The following is an 8,996-nucleotide window of genomic DNA, read 5'->3' as shown; positions in this document are numbered from 1 at the left end:
TGCTTGAGGATTATTCAGGAACACAAATTTTGAAATGCTACAAAACTAATCAGCCATATCGAGCACAGCATGGCAGATTTAAAAACCCAATCAGTGACAGCTGTCAGGTGCTTACACAAGATTTTATGTACATTTGAGATTGTATGTTTTTTAGCCTGCTTTAGTCATGATGTGCTTTTACAGACTCAGTCAGAAACGCAATTAGTATGAATAATTTAGACAATTTTATATTACAGATTAAAATAAATATTTTAGCTATGAGAACTATTAACCTCCCCCAACTGCTTTTAGAGAAGAAACTACAAGCTAAGCACACAGTGTCCAATCAAAGTTCAAAAGGACAGACAAAAGAACCATTTAGTGCAGGGTTTTTTTGTATACCCTGTTTAGGCTTAAAAGCTTTTTGTAAACATACTATAGCTGTTAAATTGATTAATCACAGGTCCTTATCTATCTTTAAGTGTGTGCATGTGTCTTTTAAACTGATAGGGCTTTTGTTGAAATTGGCCTAAAGTAGTGTTCTCTATTTCAACTGAAGTGTTTAACTGAAGGTGTTTCATTCCAATTGACCAATCAGTTTGATTATTAACAGATTATTAGGATGCATGTAAACACTGCTAATGACAGAATGTGAGATTATATTCATAGCCATTGGTATTTGTTTCACCATTACTGTCTGAAGGAGTTTGACATCTCCTGTCAAAAATATGTAATTCCCAGAAAGATTAAAAAAAGAAAATATAGAAACATTAACTAAAACACCCTCTTTAACATTAAATAAAATGTTAATCTGTGGGGTGTGTAAAGAATGCTTTGCACAGGAGTCAACACCTTTTGTTAACATTCATCATAATATGTGACCCGACTAGTAAGCACTAGTGAAACACTTTCGATTTTTCAGAAGACATTTTTATAAAAAATTATTTAAAAGAATAATCATGAGCAAAGTGAATATAGAGGGCTTGACAATATATGACCCGCTGTAACTGCAATCAGTTATACTCTATATGGCCAAAGATTAGTGGACTATTTTACTCCTTTGTGGTTCTCGAACACAACAATTTATGAAGTCTTTGCATACTGCACAATTACATTTTCCCTCACTGGAACTAATAGGCACAATTCGGTTTCAGCATAATAAAAGCAAGCTTGATGAAGACGTGATTTGACACGGATGGTATAGAGAAACTACAATTATGATGACCTGAAAGGCAGACTTTGCCACCCTTCTTAGTCAAATTATGGTGAGCCATGTTGGTGGTATCATCATTTTAAGGTTGCTTCTGTACAGTTGGGCCTGGAGCTCTATTCAAAATAGTGAAAATCATGCAGGGGACCAAATCTATACTGCCACAAAACCTGCTGGTTAGATAGATAAAGATGAGGAAAGTGCTCACCTTTAACTTTTAGATTTACCTTTGACCTTCACCTCAAATAATGGCTCAAAGGATCTCCTATGCAAAATACTGAGATTTTGGCAAGATTATACATAAAGAACAGATAATATTGTTGTGTCTCAAACATCTGATATTAATTGTATTATAGTAGTTGTATAGTCATTTTCACTCTTTTTTCACATTTATTTAATTTAATTTCATGTTAATAAATCAGAAGAATAATTTCATGTACAGAACTGCCACAAAATATGCCACTCTTGTGGTTGTTTAATTCTCTACCATTTTAAAGCCTGAACTACTTTATCTGCCTCTGGATATCATTTAATCTCCCACACCATGTCATTGTTACACTCCCTCTCCTGGTTTTCTTTTAAATATTTTTTTCTAAAACAGCTCCTCTGCTACATTAAAGCTCAGATTGGTTCCACCATCTCTGGAATACTAGTATCAAGGCTTTTGTAAAAAAAACAACAATAATTATTTTAAAACACAACTTAATTCACTTACCCTTGTTTTTACCTTTATTATTATTGTTCAGGTGCCTATATGCATTACAATATGCATTACAGAAACTATTATCCAGAAGTAACAGTGGCAAACTCAAAGACAACACGAGCCCTGGGAGAAACCAGACTTAAAAAAAAAAAATTATATATATATATATATATATATATATATATATATATATATATATATATATATATATATATATATATATATATACAGTACAGACCAAAAGTTTGGACACCTGCTCATCCAAAGAGTTTTCTTTATTTTCATGAATATGAAAATTGTAGAGTCACACTGAAGGCATCAAAACTATGAATTAACACATGTGGAATTATATACATAACAAAAAGTGAACTGAAAATATGTCATATTGTAGGTTCTTCACAGTAGGCATCAAGAGAATGCCAAGAGTGTGCAAAGCAGTAATCTAAGCAAAGGTGGCTACTTTGAAGAACCTACAATATGATATATTTTCAGTTGTTTCACACTTTTTGTTATGTATATAATTCCACATGTGTTAATTCATAGTTTTGATGCCTTCAGTGAATCTACAATTTTCATAGTCATGAAAATAAAGAAAACTCTTTGATGAGCAGGTATATATGTGTATGTATATATATATATATATATATATATATACAGTACAGACCAAAAGTTTGGACACACCTGCTCATCCAAAGAGTTTTCTTTATTTTCATGAATATGAAAATTGTAGAGTCACACTGAAGGCATCAAAACTATGAATTAACACATTTGGAATTATATACATAACAAAAAGTGAACTGAAAATATGTCATATTGTAGGTTCTTCACAGTAGGCATCAAGAGAATGCCAAGAGTGTGCAAAGCAGTAATCTAAGCAAAAGGTGGCTACTTTGAAGAACCTACAATATGATATATTTTCAGTTGTTTCACACTTTTTTGTTATGTATATAATTCCACATGTGTTAATTCATAGTTTTGATGCCTTCAGTGAATCTACAATTTTCATAGTCATGAAAATAAAGAAAACTCTTTGATGAGCAGGTATATATGTGTATATATATATATATATATATATATATATATATATATATATATATATATATATATATATAAACATACACACAGTATAGGGTATCTGTCTGGTACCACGCACAGACATGTCATGATGATCTTTATGCTATATGCATGCTGGCCAACCTCAGTAGCAGCAAATTCTTTTCATGCGAATTAAATGGAGTAAGTGGTGTTGAAACCCATGACCTCTATTTATTATCACATGACATCATTTAGTGGTCTTAACAAATAAATGTTTGTACAAAATAAAAAAAATAAAGACTTTTATCACTGTAATTAAAATAAGCCCAGGGTTGTGTATCAAAAAGGGTAATTGTATCAAAATTAACGACAAAATACAGCAACCACACTTCTGTATTTTAAACGGGAGCATTACATTTCTTCAACAATTTCATTAATTGGTCTATTTGATCTCCTTCACCATTACACTGACTCATTTGATTACATAAAGAATATCTGATAGCAAAAGCTTTTCTCTGGGCCGAGTCATGCAATAAATCTGACATATGCAACCAGTTAACAGATCAGTTCAGACATACATAGAAAATGCTCTACTATCTCTCGCTCTGGCCACCGTGTACAAACCCCCAGGGCCCTACGCTGATTTACTTCAAGAGTTTGCTTGTTTTCTTTCAGACCTCTTGATCAATTTTCATAAAGTGCTGCTTGTAGGAGATTTTAATATTCATGTACAGTGGGGCAAAAAAGTATTTAGTCAGCCACCAATTGTGCAAGTTCTCCCACTTAAAAAGATGAGAGGCCTGTAATTTTCATCATACACTTCAACTATGAGAGACAAAATGAAAAAAAAAAAATTCTCATTTTGTCTCTCATAGTTGAATAACCTGCCTGATTTTTGCACCTGAGCAAACTTGAACAATCCCAGGTTCCTTTTCAGTACAGTAGCTAAATTAACAATAAATCGGGTATCTAAAAAATTTATTCCATCACAGTTTAGTAGTGAGGACTTTATGAATTTCTTTACTTAAAAAATTTTAAGTGTTCAAAAAAACAATTGTGGAGGTCCAACCTCTGACAAGTCAAGTCAAGTCAAGAAGCTTTTATTGTCATTTCAACCATATATAGCTGACACAGTACACAGTGAAATTGAACAACGTTCCTCCAGAACCCTGGTGCTACATACAACAACATAGAGCTACATCAAAGAAAACACAGGGCTAAGGACTAGTAAATGTCCTTGCCACATAAAACATGGATGTGTGAAATGAGTACGATTGTGTGTTTGAGTCCAGGTTGTACAGATCAGTCACACAATTGTGTGTGTGTGTGTGTGTGTGTGTGTGTGTGTGAGTTTCAGTTCAGTTCTGTGTTGCACAGTCTGGATGTGACGGCCCGAATGCTTCAGGACCGCTTCCCTGATGGCAGGAGGGTGAAGAGTATGTGTGACGGGTGTGTGGAGTTTTGCGGATGCAGCGGATGGTGTAAATGTCCATGATAGAGGGGAGAGAGACTCCAAAGATCTTCTCAGCTGTCCTCACTATCCTCTGGAGGGTCTTCAATCTGAGACAGTGCAGTTCCCAAACCAGGCAGTGATTCAGCTGCTCAAGATGCTCTCAATCGTCCCTCTGTAGAACATGGTCAGGATGGGGGAAGGGAGATGAACTTTCCTCAGCCTTCTCAGGAAATAGAGACGCTGCTGGGCTTTTATGGTGATGGTGGTGGACATCATCTCCTGATCCAATCTCACCTAAACCTCCACAACTACACTGCTTTACATGTACAGGACAGGAAGAGCTGTATGATGTTATTACCAAAGCTAAATCAACAACATGTCTGTTAGATCCCATTCTAACTATACTAATGAAAGAAGTGTTACATACAGCTGGTGAGCCTCTTCTGAATAATTTTAACTCCTCACTATCTTTAGGTCACGTCCCTAAACCCCTCTAGTTAGCAGTTATTAAGCCCCTCATTAAGAAACCTAATTTAGATCCAAACACACTATCAAATTACAGACCCATTTCAAATCTCCCATTTATGGCTAAGATTTTTGAAAATATTGTGTCTGCCCAGTTATGTTCCTGCTTACAAGAATACAATATTTTTGAAGAGTTTCAGTCAGGTTTTAGGCCCCATCATAGCACAGAAACTGCTCTAGGTAAAATCACTAATGACCTGTTTTTAGCTTCAGACCAAGGCTACATCTCTCTGTTGACTTGATCTTAGTGCTGCATTCGACACTAAAGATCATGATCTTCTCATAGATCGCTTACAAAATTACATCGGCATTCAGGGACAGGCATTAAGCTGGTTTCAATCCTAGCTTCCAGGTTATCCAGGTTAATGCAAGTAAATTATAGGGTGCCACAAGGTTCAGTTCTAGGACTCCTGCTTTTCACAATATACATTCCCTGTGAAATATTATTAGAAGGCATGAGATTAGCTTCCACTGTTATGCTGATGATACCCAACTATACATCTCATCAAAACCAGGCGATACAGCTCAATTGCCTCGGATAGTTTGTCAAAGAATTAAAAGATTGGACAACTCATAACTTTCTATTATTAAATACTGATGACAGAGATGAGGCTCATTGGCCCAAAAACCAGTACAGAAAAGCTCCAGCATTTCAACCTGCTTTTAGAAGGATGTACTGTAACTACTAGTTCAACAGTCAAGCCCCTGTGAGTTATTTTAGAGAGCAACTTGTCTTTTGAATATCATATCAACCATATTACAAAACAGCCTTCTTCTACATCAGAAATATTGCTAAGCTAAGAAACATGCTGTCTATATCTGATGCAGAGAAGCTCGTCCATGCGTTCATGACCTCCAGATTGGCCTATTGTAATGCATTACTAGGTGGTTGTCCTCGATCATTAATAAACAAGCTTCAGTTAGTTCAGAACGCAGAAGCCAGAGTTCTCACAAGGTCGAGAAAATATGACCATATAACCCCAATTTTATCATCCCTACACTGGCTACCTGTTAAGTTTCGAATCGAACACAAACTACTGCTACTTACTTACAAAGCCCTAAATGGTTTAGCTCTTATGTATCTCTCCAGTCTTTTAACACGCTACAATCCGTCACGCTCCCTAAGATCTCAAAACTCCTAGTATTATCTTGAATATCAAAGTCCACTAAAGGCGGTAGATCATTCTCACATTTAGCTCCTAAACTTTGGAATAGTCTTCTTGACAGTGTTTGTGGCTCAGATACACTCTCCCAGTTTAAGTGCAGATTAAAGACGTATCTTTTTAGCGAGTCCTACACATAACACACATCACACATCATAACCTTGTGCTCCAGTACATTAGATCACATGCACATTATTAACTTGTGCTATTAATATTATGAACAGCAGCTACGCTAATTCCTCTCCATTGCTTCTCTTTATCTACCCATCCCGAGGCATCCTGAGGTTGCGCCAGCCCCAGTCACTTCCCACTTTACGAAGATCGTGGACCTTTAAAGAAGTAAATGCCGACCCTGCAAACATCCCGAACCATCTAGAGACGTACCAGTGCCATTTGGATCCCACTTTATGTGGAGTTTGGACATTGGACCTCCTTGAGTGTTTAAAGGCTCTGGCATGGAGAAGCTGGTGTTGGATTTGTGATGATCGCAAATGTTGAGCTATTTTATGAGTTGCTTAGTAGTTTCTGGTTCCATAATCTCAAATGAATGTATATGACTGTAGAAAGAACATTACTCATAATCTCACACCCCTGTGCTCATGTTAGTTCTCACTCTCCAGTGTTCTGTATTGTTTAAACATTTATAATTACACTCACCCAAATGAGGATGGGTTCCCATTTTGAGTCTGGTTCCTCTCAAGGTTTCTTCCTCATATCATCTAAGTAAGTTTTTCCTTGCCACAGTCGCCATGGCTGCTGATCAGGGATAAATACACATCATTCACCTTAACTGTTAAATTCTGTAAAGCTGCTTTGAGACAATGTCTGTTGTGAAAAGCAATATAGAAATAAACTTGACTTGACTTAACAGATCAAATATCCCTGTAATCTCCCAGATGAAGTTTTGAAATAACTAACAGTTTAATGTTTAATACTTTGCAAATGGCTCAAAATTTTATTCTTATTTAGTTACTTGGTGTTTGGTAACGAAGGGCTACTTTGCATCAGCAACACTGACTTAATGACAAACAAGTCATTCATAAGAAAACAACTGATGGCACCTGCATTTTTAGCAACTTCTTTCTAAATAATTGTTAACTGGATTGTTAATCATAAATATAATATAATATATTATGTGTCATGCAAGGGTATGCAAAATCATGATGCTACTAAACAGCTACTTTAATGAGGATACAATATTTGGCAATCAAATATTAATTTATCATTCATTGGACTATTCTATTTGAAAGCTGGCAGCTTGAAAATTGCTTACCTTCACCACCTTCTTCCATATGGAAACATTTTCTGTTCTGTCTGGCAAACTACTGAGTAGGCACCAATCAGAGCATTTTTATGTCAGCATGTAGACGTCTTACAAAGTATTTTACGGTATTTTAAAACTACAAAAATACAAAACATTAAAGTATTTTGATACAAAATACTTTAATGTTTTGTATGAAAATATGAAGCCATTTTCATCAACCCTATCGAATACAAATTACAAAAACTTATTTTATATCTGAAATATGTAGTTGAAATACATGTACCATAAACTGTCCTCCACTGAATAAGTGAAAATTTATTTTACAATTAGGTGGACTAAGTAATATAAGTATTATTAATAGTCTCCTATTAGTTCTGGGTTGCCAGATATACAGCACTTCTAAACTGACCCACTAGATGATTTTTTTGTGAACTCTTATGCAATGCACTCCAATATGGCTCTATATGTAGAACACAACTGATAGATTATACACTAAGAATGGTATCTTAAATAATTTTTATTACATTTTTGTGTCTTTTACATGTTTACAGTGTGGCATGTTTGGCAATTAATTTTTACAACAAAATCTTACCGGTTATTATTTGTATATTTGCCTTCATTTTTAGAACTCATATAGTAACAGCAAACAAGCATGTGTGTGCCGGGACACAGAGTTAAGGCTAAATTATTAGTAAGTAACAGAACATAAGCTGCCAGTCTTATTAGTGCTATGATAAGTCAATATCATTTCTCTGTTGTACCTGTATCGTCTATTGGTTTTTCAACATCACAATCTGCAATCCTAGTATTTGATATGTCAATCAACATATTATTGATATAAATGTTGCATATAATCCACACTATAAATATTACCATTGCAAAAAAAAACATTGAAATGGAGGGAGACACATAACCAAGCACCTGTGTACCCTGTATTCTGGATCTATCTGGATAGGTAGAAATGAGTGGATGGACGCTAAAGTTTTCAAATTAGATAAAAGGTGAATAGTACAAGATTATAACATTTGTACATACATGCATTGAGTAAGCATCTGTTATCTGGTTGTTAAAAAAAAGCAAACAGATGAATGCAAATTATATGTTAAGGTGGGCAGCAAAGTAAATCCCTGCTCAATGTTTTTTTTTTTCAGATAGTCACCTGAAAACTGAATAGTAAACATTTTGTAATGTTTTACAAAGATCATAGCAGTTAACTTTATACACAGTTGGTTTTTTACTTGCTTGTTGATGCTTGTTATTAAAAAAAAATCAGCGCTGTTGCATAGATTGCTTTAATGAAAAACACAATTTTACAGACATGTAGGCATATAAAACTTCTTAAGAAAGTTTATTCTTGAGAGCAGAAGTAAACATTCATTGGATGAATAACATATATACATATATAACATTTTAATTATGACATTATTCTTACTAACACGGTTAAAGTAAATTTTGTTAGTTTAAATTATACTCCTATCCATTACAAATTATTAGATATACTTATCTGTGTTTAAACATTATATATATATATATATATATATATATATATATATATATATATATATATATATATATATATATATATGCTTATACTGTGTCTGCCTGCCTGAAGAAAAAAAAAACAAATACATTATATCTTGCATTCTGTTCCCTGCATTTAATGC

The sequence above is a fragment of the Silurus meridionalis genome, chromosome 12, assembly GCF_014805685.1.
Source record: "Silurus meridionalis isolate SWU-2019-XX chromosome 12, ASM1480568v1, whole genome shotgun sequence".
NCBI classification, from domain to species: domain Eukaryota; kingdom Metazoa; phylum Chordata; class Actinopteri; order Siluriformes; family Siluridae; genus Silurus; species Silurus meridionalis.
The sequence above is the reverse complement of the archived record's forward strand: the minus strand, read 5'-3'. Positions refer to the sequence as shown.